The sequence below is a fragment of the Protobothrops mucrosquamatus genome, unplaced genomic scaffold, assembly GCF_001527695.2.
Source record: "Protobothrops mucrosquamatus isolate PMUCROS unplaced genomic scaffold, P.Mucros_1.0 scaffold94, whole genome shotgun sequence".
In the NCBI taxonomy this organism is placed as follows: domain Eukaryota; kingdom Metazoa; phylum Chordata; class Lepidosauria; order Squamata; family Viperidae; genus Protobothrops; species Protobothrops mucrosquamatus.
The window spans coordinates 411,119-430,364 of record NW_015386469.1 but is presented as its reverse complement, the minus strand read 5'-3'; positions in this window follow the sequence as shown (position 1 = coordinate 430,364).

The window sequence follows — 19,246 nt, the reverse complement described above, 5'->3', positions numbered from 1 at the left end:
GGCAATGATTTTATCATGCCTGAAATACTACGAAATAGTCTGGAATGGTGTACCCCCGCGCTTGCCTCCCTGTTTACTTATATTGATCTCACTGCACAAATTCCAGAGGATTGGAGTCTAGCCATTATTGTGCTTATTTACAAAAAGAGCACCCAAGATTTGCCCGCTAACTATCAGCCTATTGCTTCGTAAGTGTATATGTAAGCTCTATGCTAGACATTTATACAATAAATTAGTTGATTGGATTGACTTATAGCATGTACTGGCAGATGAACAAGCGGGTTTCAAATCCAGACACTCTATTTATGGTCATGCCCTTGTTCTTAAATACATGCCCAAACCAGGTTCAGTATTATATACTGCATTTATTGATTTCAGATCCACATTGATCTAATTCCTAGAGAAAGGCTCTGGTCTAAGCTTCTGCGTACAACTATTGACAGATGCTTATTTTTGCTTATGCACAATCTTTATAGGAATTCTACAATCAAAGTTTGATGCAGCACTACACTAATAAGATTATAACCTACAGAAGAGTAAGGCAAGGATGCATTCTAGCCCCTCTGCTGTTTAATTTCTATATACATCCACTTGTGATCCAATTAAAACAATTAGAGCATCATCCCCCAAAACTAGCTAATAGACATATTGCACCCCTGTTGTATGCAGATGACATAGCACTTTTATCATGAACGCAAATTGGACTTAGACGAGCCTCGAACGCTCTGGCTAGTTACTGCTCTGAAGAGGCCTTTGAAATCAGTTATAGTAAAACTAAGATGATGATCTTCTCCTGGAAGATAAATGGCCAGAACATCTTATCTGGGATGACAATGAAGATGCTTATAGGGAAGAGGTGAAGGCTCTAGTGGACTGGTGCAATAAAAATAACCTGGTTCTAAATGTTGATAAAACCTGGGAGATCATTGTAGATTTCAGAAAAAGCCGACATAGTCATACTTCACTCAGTATCAAGGCTGCAGCTGTAGAGGTGGTCAACAGTATTAAGTAACTGGGGGTGCAGATAACAAATAATCTGAATTGGTTTCTCCACATGTCATCCTTAGTGAAGTGTGCAAACCAGTGTCTGCATTTCCTGCGTTGGATGAGGAAAGCACATCTTTCTCATTCTGTCCTGGCCACTTTTTACAGAGGCATGATTGAGAGCGTTTTAACAACCAAGAGTGATTCTGCTTAACTTCCAAGCTTAGACAAGGTCAGCTACAGGTTGCCACTTGTTGAGGCTGGAAAAAATCCTGTCCGCAACCAGTTATACTCCTTTTCCTCACCTTTCACTCTATCCTGGATTTTATTCAAAGATATAAAACAGTGCAACAATTTGTGCAGATTGTAGATGCTGAGTAACTCACAGTAGTGCCTAGGTTTGATGCACTTACTGGCTTCAAAAGCTTCTTAAAAATAAGTGGGACAGATAGGATATGAGTGCAAACCTAAATAGAGAGGATACTTTTGTAATCTCTCTAAACTTGTTCCTTGTCTCTAGAATTTTTCCAAGAAGTTTCAAGCTCATGTTGATTATCTTTTGCTATTCACACTGCAGAATGTTTTGGCTCATTTCCCATTTAAGAAAAATGTGTGCAACATCATTTGATGTTACAGCCCTCCATAGTGATGAATGCCTAATGGAAACCTTAAAAAGATGTTCATCTGAACAGCCTGATAAGGAAAGGGCTAAAAGTTTCAAAACACTTTATGCACATCATGCTTTCAATCCTAATTGTGTTCTTATTCTTGTGAACCTGTTTCTTAAGGTTGAAAAAAAATCATGGTGTACTGTACTGCCAAGTGATATATGTTGAATGTAATAAGTGAGTTGGACTTCAGATAAGGTTAATGCTGAAAGGTTAATAAAGCTTAGAGAAGCAGGATGGAGAGAACCTTCTTTTGTCTTAACCTCCCAACAATGGAATAGCATGTTTCACATGCTATATTTTTGGTGGTCAAAGGGCACCTCTGATGACATGAAGGAGAGAGCTCAGCAGGCGAGAGGAATTTGGAAGAGTTTCTGATGTATATCTCTGAATATTTTGGAAAATCATGCAAGGCAATTCCATATCCATAGTGGGTACCATCGTGACCCTTGAATTTTCATTGGAGGAAGGCAGTACATGGAAAACCAGGAGGGAGAGTAGAACTGAGTATTCTGAAAAAAAGGCGTAACTAGCTGGAATCCTGAAGGGAAATTTTTCACACTGCAAGAATATCCTTTTTAAAATTAGAATTGGTAAAACATTGAAACTTGGTTTTGACATAGAAGCCAGCTCTAGTTACTATTTACCAATGTATCTTTGCAATTTGATTATTTAATGTTTCACCAAAAATATTTTTGCACACTTTTCGGAGTCACACTTCTCCTTTATTACAATATTTTAAAATCAACGTCTTCCCTGAAAAGTTCTGATTCAGATTAAACTTGATAAAATCTTTTGTTCTGCTACCACTTTGGAATTCTTATCTTGGCATGTGAACTCCCTAAGGATGTATTTGGGGGGAAAAAAGGGAGGGAGGGACAGGGGAAGGGCTTTGTATCTTCTGAGTAATGTCTTGAATCCCATTTAAGGAGCAAGTGCAGACCTGTAGGAAAAAGGCATATATTGATCTGAATTCTTCAACCTAATTATATACTTGTCTTCCAGCAGGATTCTTCCTAGGCGCCCCAAATTCAAGAATTATGCATATGCTTTGCACATTTCTCAGGCCATTCTTAAAGTTTATTGTTTTTTTGCTTGACACAAAATTACAGTCTCAGACTGTAATTCTTATGCATGCAGGTAACCAGCTGTTTCTATGCTTGAGACAGGCTCCCAATTTTAGAGTCCAGTTTGTTGAGAAAAAGTTATCTGGGAAATGATATGATAAGTAAAGGTATAATGGAAAAATTATTTGTCGGCATGCTTTTCAGTAAAATCTGATCTAAATTCAGAAAAGCCGTAACCCATTAAGACATGAATGGGCAAAATATGGCCTCTCATCTGCCCTTGGTTGAAATCAGCATGGCCGGAGATGAATGATGGCAATTGCAATACAGCAGCATCTTTGCCCAATCCTGCTTGAGGGCTGCACAGTGGTTCCTCTGGTGCACAACCTGTTGTGCTGCAAAGGTAGATGGGGCTTTGGGGGCTCGAGTTGTCAAAGTCAAGAAGATAATATAATTATTTTCACGTTTTTCTCTCTTAAGAGGATGGAAGACAATTTAAGAGGGCATTGTATAAGCAGTCCTCAATTTACAACCATTCTTTTAGTGACTGTCCTAAATTGTAACGGCACTAAAAAAGTAACTTACAACTGTTGCAGCACCCCCATAGTCGTGTTACCAAAATTTGGGGGCTTAGCAACCAACATATATTTATGAAGGTTGCAGAGTTCTGGGGTCATGTGTGATTGCCATTTGTGATCTTCTGACTTCTGGCTTCAGACAGCAAAGGCCATAGGGGAAGTCAGATTCATTTAACGAGTATGTGATTCTCTGCAATGATTTACTTCACAACTGTAGCAAAAAGGGTCATAAAATAGGGTGCGACTCACTTAATAACTACCCTGCTTAGTTACAGAAATTTTCATCCCAATTATGGTCATAAGTTGAGGGCTACCTATAATTACTTAGGCAACCTTGGCTCTTTTATGACTCGTGGACTTCAAATCCCAGAATTCCTGAGCCAGCTATGCTGGCTCAGGAATTCTGGGAGTTGAAGTCCACGAGTCATAAAAGAGCCAAGGTTGCCTACCCCTGACTTATACTGTAATTGAACTGAGGAAATATATCTTACCAACATTAGTTTAGAAAGGTGAGCGATGTCACGTTGGGTTTTGCCCTGAAAGGAGTATAAGGCCTCTGCCATCCTGTACAGCAAAGTGCAGAACCCTACCTACTGTTTGCACAAGGCTTCCAGCACCACTTGAACCATAGTGCCACTGAAATTTGAAATCACATTTCAGGGGTGTGTGTCTGTGCGCATTTTAACACATTAATGAAGGAAATGGAAACGGGAGACCTATGAAGGAAAACACCTGTTTTCATAAATGATTACCCCAGCATCCTCAAATTGACGTTACTGAAGTCTGTAGAGATATGAAACAGCTTTTTTTTAAAAAAAAATAATTAAGGAACAAAATAAGATCTCCTTCATCTGTGTAGCAGCTGTTTTTTTCTTTCTGTCTCATGGAGGTTGCTCAACTGATCATCAAGTTTACTGCTAGATTATCTGGTGTTCAATGTCAGATGGTCAGAAGTGAGGAAGAAATCCTTGACTCATCATTGCAGATATTCCTCACTTTTACTTTCCACATACAATACTTGCTTTTATTTTTAATTACTTCCTTCTCCTTCCTACATGCTGTTCTCCATGTTCCACGCAAAATATACCTAAACCCATCTCACCCATTTCTTCTTTCTCTTGCATCTTTCCCTTTCCCCTTCTCAGCAGAGCAGAGGAATAGGGAGTGTGAGGGTGGCAGAAGAGGTGGGGGGGGGGAAGCTGGCTTGAGTTGTACAGTTTTGATACTTCAGGGAATCTTGCTTTGTACTGTTAACATCTCATAGATTATGAGTTGCCAAATACTAAATGGTAGCTATTAAATACCATTACTCAGCAAATATAATCAATTTAACACTCAAATTAATCTTATCTCTCTTCTCACCCCTATCCAGCTCCCTTCCTTTCCCAATTAACACATATATTACTCTATCTATTCTTAGAAGCTGTTTGGAAGGTGTATTAAATGATTTCATTCATTTTTGATAATTTACATTCCTTTAAATATCTTATAGTCTCTGGAATACATGGAAGTGTTTGAGGTGGTTTTGCTCATTTCCAGATTGTCTGCCAGCCATGTGAATTTGCTACAGGCAGTCCTTGGGTTACCATGGCAATTCTGACCGGAATTGCCAGCATTGTAAAGTTTGATGTCATGTGACTGCATTGCTTAACAGTGGCAATTCCAGTAGTCTTAGTTGGTATCATAAAGCAATGTCTGTACAGGTCATAAAGCAAGGGACCGACATGATTGCAGCTTCTGATTTCCCATTCACTTTGCTTGTGGGGAAATGACAGGGAACATGGAAATCACAATCACATGACTACAGCTTGCTGTGATGGCAGGAACTCTGAGAACCAGTTGTGAGTGCCATTCATTCAATACCATTGTAATTTTGAACTGTCCGGAACAAAGAGTTGTAACCTAAGGACAATCTTTATTAGGGAAAATGGCAACTCTGTTGAGACATAAAGGTATCTGAAATGTTCAGAGGTTGAAAGTAAGCAAACACTATAATTAGGTCATTGCCATTTAATTTTGCGCTTTGATTTACCTGAGTGGCTCCCAATATCTGTGTCTGAGGTTAAGTCCCTAATCAGCCAACTCAGAAGGGGAAGGCCCCTGGCCCTCACCCTATTCTCCCAGCACTACTGAAGAATAACAGAATAGCGGGCTCCAATCTTGGAATCACTTTCCACCTATATTGACACCATAAGATACAGCCTCAAAGACTGGGGCTTGGCAATTATAATCCCAATCTTTAAAAAGGGTTAGGGTTAGGGTTGCCCAGCAGCTGAATTTTGATCATGAGACCATGGGGATGCTGGAACGGTTGTAAGTATGAAAAATGGTCATGAGTCACTTTTTTCCAGTGCCGTTGTAACTGCAGTCCCTAAATGAATGGTTGTAAGTCAAGGACTACCTGCATTTAGGAGTAGTCATGCATGCCATTAGCTGGAGGGAAGTCCACTGTGAATATGCTGCTGCTACTGAACAAAGATCTGCCAATGCCATCCTTAATTTTTTCCGATCCAGCTGCACTTAAATTCTTTAAGGCTGAGCCTCTAGCCCAGCTCCTTTAGGGGACTTCGGTTGCCCCCCCCCCCAGCTTTGGGTTTACCTCTCTGGAAAGGAGCCCAATGCCATGATCTCCCCTCTGCAGTACTGGATGGTAAACACCTTTTTTTAAAAAAAATTCCATTGAACATTTGAAAGTCTTTGCCTGTGATTCCAGAGAGGTGAAAACTTCAGAACACATTCTTCTTTGTTGCTCCTGTACGGAGACAGGTTCATACTTCCTCTGAATAGTAGATATTCTGACATGCCTAAATGTTGCTTATAGACAAAGTATCCCTTGTCCACAAGTACCCCAAAGTACAGCACATGTGGCTAGGTTTTGCACAGCAGCGGAGAAAATCCATCAAATTATGATGTGCCAATGTCCCGCAACTATAATTGTTAGATATCTGATGTGCCAATGTTCCTTGCAACTATAATTGTTAGATATTAACATTTCTCAGATATTAATAGATACCTTTACTTTGCTGTAATTTTAGATACCACACTATATAATTTTAATCTTTAATTATAATTTAATATAGGCTACATCTTGGATTTTATAGACATTAGTTAGGTTATTTTACAAATGTATTTTAATTGTGTTTTAAATTTTATTTGTTGATTATCTGTGCTGGTCTTTGATCACATAAATTGAATTGAAATTGATGTAACTAATGTCTTTTAAATGCAGAATTAATTAACAATAAAAAACTGAATAAGACTAAGATATGCTTCTCTGTGTGTGTGTACTCCACTCCTAAATTCTTAACAGCTATCTAACAATGTACTAAGAGAAATACATCTAAACCTTAATTTATATACATTGAAGCATGTTTTGGAAGATTGCAAATCAAGAACATTTTTTTTATTGTTAAAGATGATTTTCAGTTATTTTGAACTTTGAAATAAAGACTTGCATTACCATGGCATTGCATAGTAAGAAATCAATACTTTGAGGTTTAAATAATATTCAATATTTAATAAATGAGAGTAATTCAACATTTTTTCATGCTTATTGGATACCACACAGAAAGTATAAAAAGTGTAATAGGAAACTTATTGTATGATACTGTACAGTCTTGTTACACTATTGTTTCATTTTAGTTTAATATCAATAATTTTGTTGACATCCTTTTGGGAAGGATTGTATGGTTTAAAGATCAGAATGTGATTAAAGATTATTATCAACTGGCTGTTGAGAAGATTGATTAAAATTATTCCATATGCTTTGCTTTAAAACACTTTATGCTTTTTGTCTCTTTTTTCTTTTTTCCAAGGATTTATATATGAAGTAACCTGGGGTTCAACATGAATTAATTTTAACTTTTTATTTGTATAAGGCAGCAGAACCTGTCTTGCTACACTTATCCAACAATTTTGGCACTAATTCTGCTTTTTCCCTGGTGTCTGCATGGGAAAACTGAATGAAAAAAGAGATATATGGGAAAGAAAGAACTATAATACATTTAACTCGAGGCAAGAAAGAGTGAAACTTGTAATGGAAACCTGGCATAAAAGCTCTGCTAACTCTTGAAAGGGGTTCAGACTGAGACTGCATAGCATATAATGAGCACCACGCTGCTGTAGCCTGCCAAATGTTACTGGCACATGAATATGTACTCCATGCTTAATCAGAGCAACATGCAAGTTTCCAGGATTAAGTAGCATTTGCCAAAAATGTAATAATAATATATCTTGGACAGGTGCCATGTGTTTGAATTGAAATGGAAAAATCAGAGTTTTGCTCACTATTGTCTCCCATAAAATAGGAAAGGAGGACAATATATAAATAACAGTACAAATCTAGTTAGTTACCTCTCATGTACATGAAAACTACTCTTATTTCACAAACATTTGTGAAAAGAGCATAAAAATGTCTTGGCTAGTTTATCCAACATTTGTGCTTCCCAAAAAATCACTTGCCTCTGGAAGCCTTCTAATGGTCTTGGCTTTTATCTGTTTCTCTAGCTATTTTGTTTAAATACTTGCGTTTCCAAACTCACTTAATAGTAACAGCAAAGTGATCCCCATGTGCTTTTTATGAGAAAGAGCCATGCTGGTGGAATAACAAAGCACCTGCTTTGTATACAGAAGGCTTAAAGTTCCAGCTTTGGTGTTTCCTGGTGGCAGAACTAAAATTGAAGCCTGGCAAGATATTGAGAGTTAGAAGAAACAGTGCTAGGCTGGTCTGGTTAATTTCAAAAGAGGGTTGATTTCCCCACATTTCTTACTCATGTTAATTCTGGCAACTTGTTTAATTACTTGTCTTGTTTTTCTTGGCCACACACACGTGTGTGTGTGTGTGTGTGTGTGTGTGTTTCCTGTAACACAAAACCCTTTCTGGTTTCATTGACATAAGTGTTCTCAATTTCCTTTCCTTCCCAACCTTGTAAAGTAGGCAGTGTTACAAGTACCAGTAGCTACCTTATCTGGGAGGTGGAGTACTTCCTCCAATTAAGCTCAGGTTGCTAACATCCCCTGTTTGTTGCCTTTAGATGTGTTGGGTTCCTTTCCCATCATACCCAGCCAGCACTGCCTAGGGAGGACTGGTCAAATCTCTAATCACTTGAGATGGGAGCATGGGAACAGGTTTGAGACATTGCCTGAGTTGAAACAGTGATTGACTGGTTTGAAGCAGTGACTAAGAACATTGCAAAATTGGATAAATGTTGCTAGTAATTGTGCTAGATCAGGGCTTTTCAACCAGTGGTACGGGTACCACCTGTGGTACATTGGCACCTGGCAGGTGATACGCGACAACCCTAGAAAAGTGGTAGCGGGGGAGGGGAATGAGCTGAACCGGTGGCAGCACCTCACAAGCCTGAGCAAGAGATGGCTGGAGCTGCAGGGCTGTCAGGGCTCAGCGGAAGCACCAGGATCAGCGCCAGGCTCCAGCTGGAGCTTGGCGCTGATCCTGGCGCTTCTGTTGAGCCCAGAAGACGCGCCAATCAGCTGGAATGTTGCAGCATCTCCAGGATCTTGTGATTTACATTCAGATGCTTGGCAACTGATTCATATTTATGATGGTCACAGTGTCCCAGGGTCATGTGAAGTGACCAAAGCCTGCTGCAACCACCCAGCAGACGGGGGGAATAAAAACCAAACACCCCCCCACCCCATCCCCACTGCCAATCGTCAACAGAAATGCTCACAACAATGAAAGCCTCGGACAGGAGGAAGAGCGCCGCCGGGTGGGCAGGCAGGTGTCTTGCTCGGCTGTGGCTTGGGGGGCACTTTTTTCAGTGCCATTGTAACTTTGAACAGTCACTAAGCAAACTGTTGTAAGTTGAGGACTACCTGTACTTTATCACTTTTTTTCTTTTTTGGGGGGGGTCATCAAGTTTTTGACACCTTGCTAGGCGACTGGTGGTACTCGGATATTGCCATATCCTAAAAATGGTACAATGGGTGAAAAGGTTGAAAAGCCCTGTGCTAGATAATATCCTGAGAGCTCCCAGCTCTTTCCTTTCAGTTTATATTTTCAATGTAACTCTTAATGAACTTGCATGGAATGGGGACTTTGCTTTGCAATGATAGGGCCCAGAGATTAAGGACAAGGAAATGTAAGATTACTGTAGGAATACAACTGGGAAATCTAATTCCTTTCTCTTCATGACCTTTTCCTTGCTGGACCTCATTGTGACACCTAGAACTATGAAGGTTCAAATATAATGCTTATCCAAGTATACTGACTTAGTTCTTTCTTTCTCGGTAGTTTACGAATCTCTGAACTTTGATTTGGAGACTAGTGACAAATGGCTGGGAAGAAGACTACTGCAAGAAACTGAGGATAATGTCACTGATAAACCAGAAGAAGTAAAACATCTCTATCGGAAAAATTGCACTGAACCAGGTAGGATGGAAGTTTTCTACCTTGATTTGGTAGTCTGTGAGGTTCGGTAGCTGCAAAAATATCACCCTTTTAATATTTCCAATCATGCAGATTTTGTATGTATTGTAAGATGAACGGTGGCAAGTCCCTTCCAGTTCATACTCGAGAATAAGAGCTTTATAGAATTTCTGTGGAGTTTACATGCAGAAAAACTTTTACCAGCTTTTTAGTTGCTCTTTGTTTTTATTGTCATTGCAAGCAGTGGCCTGAACATGGATTTTGAAAGAAAGCTGAATCCTAATTAATTTATTAAATTTATTTGCCACTTGACTTTCAGAAACCCTTGAGATACATTCTTATTGTAATTTGTAAAATATTTTTAATAGTGAATAAAAGGGCTGTTTGTACGCTTTGACATACTAATATTTAGTCTACTTTACAGCCTACCTTTCTTCAATAAAACTATGCTCACTTTTAGTACTGGTTCCCAGAAAAATACATGATATTTGAAAAAAGCCACAGATATCACCCAACGCTGGTTGCTTCTTTTAGCTTTTCTTTCTGATTTGTCACATTCTCAGTTGTTTCTTTGCTTTGTAGAACAGTCCACGACTGCTTTCCTGAGAACTTATTTTTGTACAAATTCTTATCCTTTGTTCCCTTACCTTTATGGAGAACCAAATTATGTTGTTGGTGGATTATTTGGTTGCTGTGTGTTCTTTTCCATTTTCTCAAAGTGGGTTGTTCCCTTTACTGTGCTTTTGTTCCCGTGTTTTATAATTTCTATAATGACATTGTGTTATATTTGCTGTGCAAAATGAAAAGGAAATGAAAATGCAAATGAAAAGGTTGATCTGTGATTAAAGACCTTCTTAATAGGAAGTAAGATTAAGGGCAATTAAAGAGAACTTATTCAAGGAGCAGTTAATAGGCTACTTGTCAATTATCCCTGATCATACTCGGTAGGGCACAATAAACTGGCTAAACTTGTATGCCATAAGTTTTTTTTATTAATGTTGGGAGGGATCCTTACTGAATGCACTAACTTCCAAATAAACATTATTGAAGGCTCTTTCAGAGGAGAATGCCTTGCTTGAAACTATGCAGTTCATTTAAGTAATGTATAAGACCTCTTGTTTTAATTCTATTTTCAGTTAATTATGGGAAAGGCATTTCTCAGCAAGGAAGGTTACAGTACAGATGAGGAAAAACTGAAATACCTGAGTTGTAATTATTAAACGCATATGTGTTCGCAAACACTCAACAAGAACAGCTGCATTTCTGTATTTTTAGCTAACGTCACTACAAAAATCAGAAAAGCAAATGATTAATGAACTGAAAGATTTGGCCATACTAAAGATGATTAAATATTTGTAGAATTATTTAGCTGAGCACATAATTTTGCCAACAAATTTACTATAAAACCCTGGAAGTTTTGTTTGCAAATACTCACACAAAGTATAATTAACAGTTACATTAATTCCTTAGCTGTTATCTTTGAAAAAGCAATATCATTTTTTTAAAGAAGTAGATTTTCTGATGAATGCCTGTATTTTCTTTGACAAAAGTAACATTAATATTTCATTTTAAGGAAAAGATAAAAATCCTGTGGTTGTTGTTTTGTGCTAACATATTTTGGGTATATGAATAGGTAAGATTGGATAACTTTCCCTCGGGAAGAATAAAGACAGAACCTCTCTCAAACAAAAGGGGTTATTTTAATCTCTTATTTGTTATTGCCATTGCTTGTCTCCAAATATGCAGAAACATAAATACAAGGATCTGGATGCAGCAAATTATGACTTATCCAAAATGCGATGGCAAATTGGCTCAAAACCAGAAACACTTAAAGTGCTCTCCCCCCACTGTTTGCCCTTTAAATTGTGTGTGTGTGTGTGTGTGTTCATGGCCAGTCAAAAAATACATTTGTTACTAAAAAGCAGGAAGGGACCTTGAAGTGGCAAGAGTCTATATCTCAACTGTGTTTGAAATAACGTTTATATTTGAAAAGTTCTGGGTTTGACCACCAACATCTTGGGTAGCAGGTGTCACTGGCAGTACTGAATTAAATGCAGCTCTGGAGTTAGAAAGTCACTTTCTATATGCAAAATGTTGTGATAAAGCTATTAGCTGGAGGATTAAAGCAAGAGCCCACTTTACTGAGCTTTTGCTGAAAGGCCCACATGACTTTATTTGCCAGTGATTTTCCATGGATAAAAGCATAATGTGTTACTTTGAGTTTTAAGGTCTAAAACGTGGAGGGACTATCTGAGGAGCTGTTTGTCTCAATATGAACGTGCCTGAGCACAAAACCCTCTAGAACAATGTTTCTTGACCTTGGCATCTTTAAAAGGCATCGACTTCAACTCCCAGAATTCCCCAACCAGTACACATCTTAAAGTTAACAAGATTGAAAAATACTGCTCTAAAAGCTGCTCCCATTTATTGGGAACAATGGGGTGGAGAGCTTCTTTTGCTTCTCTGGAATGGTGAAATGTGCTTCCTTGCCTCAAAGCATATATTCAGTCCTCAGTCTTTCTGCCTTTTTTTTTTAAAAAAGGCCAGGCATTCTTCCTAGGACAACAGGTCTTTTCAGCTTCAATAGCTTAATGTGTGTTCAAGTGTTCCTATGAGATTTTCCATGATTATGCTTTCTGTTTCTTGTTAACTTAGTGGAAAGGCAGGATACATCCTAAAAATAAATGAAAAAAAAAAGAATAAAATTGCTTGAAACTCAGGCTGTGACTGACTAACCACGCTTCACATCAGGAAGTTCAGGAAAGTAACAGTCCTGTTCTGCTATTCTTGTTGGTGAGATTACTTGACCCTCTGCTGTTTTTGAGGTTTAGGGGAAGGACTGGATCCTGCTTGATATGAACATTTGGGTTCTGCTGTCACCCGGACAAAAATGCCCAACACTCATTTGTGAAAATGTCATTTTCACAGAAAAGTAATAGAAAGCAATAGAAAATTGGAAATAGACTTTCCTTTCTTTCTTCAATTTATTTATTCATTTATTTGATTGATTGATTAAATTTTTATGCCCTCCATCTTCCCTACAAGGTGACTCTGGGCACCTCTTCTCAGATTTGTTCAATACCTCACTTGCTTGCAATTCTTGGAAGGATATTCTTTCTGGAAATTTGATAAATTATACCTTATTTATACCTCCTCACTATAGCAATATATATGTTATATAGATATGTTTAAGAAACTGATCAACTGTGCCTTTTCCGTGATGTTTTCTGCTTCAGTCTCAGCCTGCAATATGGAGATAGTATTTCCTACCTACCTTCTGGGATTTTTACACCAGGCTTGCAACTAAATATAGCATGGAGAACAAGCTAAACATTCAAACGCTCCAGTAGAGGTGGCTTAACATTTTTCTCTTTCTGCCCTATTCTTCCCCATTCACCTTTTAATAAGCCTAGATTTGGACCTTGAATATGAGATTATAATGAATGAAAAAAAGGCCGGAAGTCAGAGGCAGAACAGGCTTCCATCTTCCCTCATGCCTTTAATATATTTTACAATCACACCATTATTTCTCTGCCCCAGTGTTTCATGTGTACTGTTTTTATGAATTAATTACAATTTCATATGTATTTCTGTTTGCTGTTTTTATCATCACAGAAGAAAAGCTAGACATTGTAGAAACACATTTTAAACAACATACAACTAGGACTGTGCTGAATTTTTCAATGTTTATATTTCATTATAGGGTGTTAACACTTCTGAATGGTCTACTTCAATCAAATTCCTAGCCTCACAGCTGCTGAGTTATCATATGCCTTTGATTTCCATCTCTGTAAAAAAATCTCTCTCCACAGGAGCTGTAGCTCATTGTCTTGAAGCTGTGGCAGTTAGTTGCTCCTCTGCAATGTGTATGGTTGGCATCGATTTCCATAAATAATATTATTTGGCATTACATAGGCCTTAAAGATTCATAATAAAGTAGTAACACAATGTGCTAAAATATGGAATAAGAATGGCACATAAAAAAATAACATATTCATGGACAGAGACATTGAACATATTTGTTCAAATATAGTCAATTGGGGAACACATGGGTGTCTTGTTGCAATCTGGTAACATGGCATCTCATCCCTGACTTGGATGCATTTCTCTCAAGTAAATATGGGGAAAAAGATACAATAAATAAGGAGTGGGGTACAGGTTTGGTGAAAAGAATAGGGAAAAAAAGTGTGTCATTTCAGCTCAGGCTAAAATAATTGGGCACACACCACATCTGCCCTCCAGTCTTATTTAAAACACTGGATGTTGACACTCTTTGAGTTATAAATGGTAAAGTCTTGATTAAGGGAGCTCTCTTTGAGATTTTTTCCCTACCTAATTTGTTGCAGATTTCTGGAAGTGATTTTGCTTCCTTTTTTCTATTTCTACCATGAGTTGTTTAGATACTATCTGGCTTAACAGGAGTTACTTTGTTTATTTGGAAATAGCAAGTACAACCAGTCTGTTCACCTGTAATTATGTTTAATTTAAATCTTAGTTCCTTTAACATATATTTAGAGGCAAGTTCAACTGAAATTGGGATAGTTACAACATGAATATAATGCGCTGCAGTTAACCATGAATGTTTACAAGCATCCAGCAACCCTTTAGACAGTTTTGAGAGCTTAAGGTACACATGAAGCGAACATCCCTCTGGGCCACACATTGCACTAAAGCATAAATGCCAAAAGATTTTGCTTAGCATACCATTCCGAAACACAGTGGGGAATAAACCACAGTATGACTATGTGAGTGGTGATCTCATAAGACCCGTTTGATTCCTTACAAATACTTGGTAGAGAATTTCCTTAGTTCCAAATACATGGACAGATGTTGCATCCTAGGAACACTTGGATGGTCTCTTCATTTGTTGGGAGAGTGATGTTTTGCAATTTGCATAAGAACATACAAATAATTGTCTTCAGTGCTGGATTTGGAAGGGGCTTCCCATGTCAAAAAAGTGTGTCAGACTTTTGCAATCTTAGCTGGCAATGTCTCAAGAGGAGACATTAAAGTCCCAAAGGGGCTTTTCAAAAGGCAACTGGACTGAATGTTTCACTTCTTGTCCAAGACGTGTCTTCAGTTCTGGAACTTCTGGAAGCTTCTTGGATGAGAAGCAAAACATTTTCAATAAAAAAACAAACTCCAGTTGTCTTTTGAAAAACATATTTGGGACAATCAATGACCTGGATGATTGAAAAACTCCATGGACATTGCTCATTAAAAGTGTATTATTGATGTAGTGCATCACACTAATATAAGCAGAGGTCCTAAATTGCCTGTGGAACAGTGCCTAAGGTACTTTCTAAAACCCGCCTCGTACCTCAGAAAATTGGTTTACCCCGGGCATAGAAAAGCTTTTACCTTGGCAAGGTAATTGAGACCATAGTAATGAAATTTTGAAAGCCTGACTCCATCCCCCCTCTCTCCACCTTATTCCCGAGGGAGTTATGCAGAGTGAGTTTGAGTTTCTTTTTAATGCTTTCTTCATTTCCCAGACTTAAACCATATTTTGGCAAATGTTGCTGCATAGTTTCTCCTAGGTCATCTCTGGCTCATGAAGCCCACCTGAAGTTAAATGAGGAAATTCAGCTTGTATAAAGGTGATTATCAGCTTTAAGAAGACTAGATACATGATGTGAGAATGTCAAATGTTTAGAGTGCACAACCTTCCTGCACAGTGGCATTTCTCTCTGAGTCAGCTTTGGACAAGGAGATTATGCTTGTTTACTGTACTGTAATGTCCCTAAGATTATCTTGGACGGGCAGGAGAATGGTGAGACAAAGTATGAATAATTCTTTGTATTCTTTTTCAATAAATGAAGCCATGGCCAGAAAGGGATGATATTGCTATTGTTATTACATGGTTTCTCCTCTGTAGCAGATTCACTTTGTATATTGCAGAAATAGTAAGCTGTTGTTGGAGAGAGAGACTGGCAGAGCCAGGGGAAAGAGGCAAATGGGAATTAGTTAAGAATCCCAAGAGGGTGAAGTCTGACCCATTTTGAACGCGTTGAGCTTTATCTAGTATCACCCAGGTGCAAACCGTCAGTCTGAGAAGATTCTTGTATATAGCCACGAGCAATAAAATCAGCTAATTGAATTCTTCACGTGTGGACCTGGCTGTTCACATCTGGCAGCTGTGCAGTGTTGTGGTTTCTAGGTTGTCTTTTTAACCTATGCATTGCACATATTGTAAGCTACCCAGGGTCTTTCTAGAATGAGATGCCCTCAACAAATCTAAGAAATAAAATGAGGTCTAATTCAAAATTAATTCTGCCATGGGCTTTCAGCCCTGGCCAGATATAATAATACCTATAAAAGTCACAAGGTAATTTGTTGGATTGTAAAATAAGCAAGAAAAAATGGAATTCCATCAGTGATGTAATACCTAAAGGTGATATCCCTGCACCAGGTGACATAAGAGCATCTCTATCATTCTAACATGCAAAGCTGCATGCTGTTATGCCTCACAGGGCCTTTGAAGATAGGATATTCCACTCCACTCCCTCTTTTTCTTTTAGGTGTTTCTTTTTAACAAGGTAGGTAGGTATCCTAGCTCAGAAAGCAGGAATCTTGAGTGAACCCACAAGCTTTAATGTGCTAATATTTTGGTCAGTCATATAGTAACTGAGCTAATTTTGAGTAAAAATAGATGGAACGTGTTGCACCTATTTTAACTTTTATCAGGGATTAAAAAAAACTGCAAAAAAAGACTGCTTTCAAACAGAAAATTGAAGGAAAAAAGGGAGATTGGTGGACCAGATACCATAAAACAATTAAAAGATAAAGTACTAATATGATTAAATATTTTCAAGGTGCAATCTTGAGAATTCTTTTGTTTGTGGAGCTCTGGCTGTGTAATAAAAGGTTTACGTATTGAGCAATTTATCTTACCTGTTCTCCTGAAATAATGAGTATTATGAATGAAAAATAGATGTACTATTTAAAAACTGAAAAACAAAGATTTGGTTTAGTATGTCAAAAATGGGAAAAATATGAATAATTACTAGCATGCGACACCAGATTGCATCATCGATCTGTATCAACATTTTTACTATTTTATAATATTAGCAAGGTAAAGCTGTAAAGCAATCACTATCATTTTTTGTAAAGTAGCAGTCTCAAAAATAAATTGGTAGATTCAAAGATCAAAACAATGACTTGCTATGTGTGTGGCCATACATATCACACTTTTCAGGAACCCCTTAAACTTGCTGCATCTTCTCTTGGATTTGCATGACTACTCTTAGCAGCTGATGTTTAAGAAAAGATGCAGTTGCTTTAAACTGAACAGATGTTATATGCATACCTGTGCACACTCTGAATTACACTTAGCCCTTCAGATATGGATTTTCATGTAGCCCTAACGAATAATATTCAAAGGAATGATTTATTATTATAATAATATATATAATTCTGATTAAACTTATTGAAAGATTTAGACAATAATGGGAAACAAAGAGGATTAGAGATGCCACTTATGCATCACCAAAGAATTTTACATATTATTTACATAAATTTTACATGTGTGTAGGTGTGAATTTGAATTAATTAGTATCATTTGAATAAGAATATAGTACATTTAAGTGCACTTAGGAAGACTTTGCCCAAGAACTATGTGCTTCGTAGGTTTGCTGTCTACATCCTACTGATGGGCAACTACTCAGCTTCTGCTGCTTTCCATTATTACAACCTTTCTCTTTAAACTGAATATAGAATGGAGGCTGTTCTTTGGAAGGTACAACAAATGGTTCCTCATATTAAGCCTGGCAATATATAAAGACAGGATGTTATAATGGAATGTGAGGAAAGAAGGGAAGAGATGCTGCCTAGGAAACGATCAGACAAGAAAGGCAGGAGCCCCCAATGGTTTCATGGTCAGAGATGGACATTAGTAAGACGTGCCCTAATTGATCAAGCAGTTAAAAATGGCAGTGGGAAGTTTGTGCCTTCTGACTTGCAAGATTCTGTTAAATGTAGCCTTACAATAAAGTAGAATTAGTTCATCTAGTCCTGTTTCCTGATTGGCTTATCTGGGAGGGTTAACAGATACAGATTTTCATACATGTAACAGTTGAAATCATCTTTAGTAGACTATGTCACTAATACTCAAGATTATGTGTGAACTGAACTGGACAGAAAACTGTTGTTGAAAAACTTTAGGTAATTTGATGCATCTCTTGCAAGTTATAAATTAAGGTATGTTGGAATATGACTTGCACATCATGGGAAATCTAGAATGATACTGTGCTATAGGATTGGTTCTATACACTTGGCATGCTACATTTCTGGAGCAAAATATCTGCAGTTGTTCATAGTAGAATTGGAAAAACCGATTGTTAGGATAATTCTGTGAAAGTCTTACAGGTTTTTTCCCCCTGGGAAATAGAGATCAAGAATGAATGAATCACATCAGAGTCAAAACTTCCAAAAGAGCCAGTCATACCAAAACAAGCCATCAGCAAAAAAGCTAATTAAGTTGATGATGGGTTGTTGAAGTTAGGCGTGGATATGAACTCAGTGCATGCTCTTTAATGTTGTGACAGGCAGCTCTCAGACATACACTTCATTGCCATGCTCACCTCACCTTCATGTGTGGGCTTGTCTACCAGGAAGCATAAAGCAGCACTGACCCGAGTCTACACCCTACATTATAGGTAGTGCTAAGGCCTATAGACCCATATTTGTCATTCTCATCCTATCTTCACCAGTGCAAAGTGAGAGAGAGACAAGAATAATGGATTCTGCCTTGATTGGATCAAATCTCTGAAGTGTTGGGGCCTGCAAATTGCAATAGTCCTAATGCTTTCTTCCTTTGTCAAGCAAGGCATCACCTGACTATTGAAAGTAGAAGTCAGGAACAACCAGATGGAGGAAACACTAAACTCTAACATTCTTCACCCTTTCTGAGTACATGCCACATTTGATTCCTTTGATCCTGCAACTTGTTGTACGATTGTCCCTGAGTATCTCTCCCTGCTGGTCCAAGTCTTGCAATCTTTGCAGACATCACAGTATGGGTTTTCAAATCCAAGACTGAAGGATTCCCATATCATGCTATCCTTGTGTCTGCAGTATAGAAGGTTTACTGATACTACTGGATGACACCTTCCACCACCTGTCCTACTCAAATGAGAGAGGGTAGTACTTCCATCCCTTCTTTCTTTTCCTAATTTTTAGCTTCTGCATCTAAACCAGGGGTCCCCAACCCCCGGTCCATGGACCAGTACCAGGCCATGGCATTCAAGCAACTGGTCCATACAAATAAGCAAAGCCCATCTGCAGAATGCAGGCAGCACACAAAACCACACATCCTCTGGTCCGCGGAAAAACCTCCCTCCACAAAACTGGTCCCCGGTGCCCAAAATATTGGGGGCCTCTGGTTTAGATAGCTTGGAACCATCTAATGTTTTGCCTCTTGCTGCTCTTCATAGGAAAAGAAAAATGCTTTGATCTTTCTTGTGGTACCTAATTTCTGTTGCACATCTCCAGGGGCCTTAGAAAGAAAGAACATTTATCTGGTGCCATAAAGCAGAATAATGTTAACATCAGATGAAACTG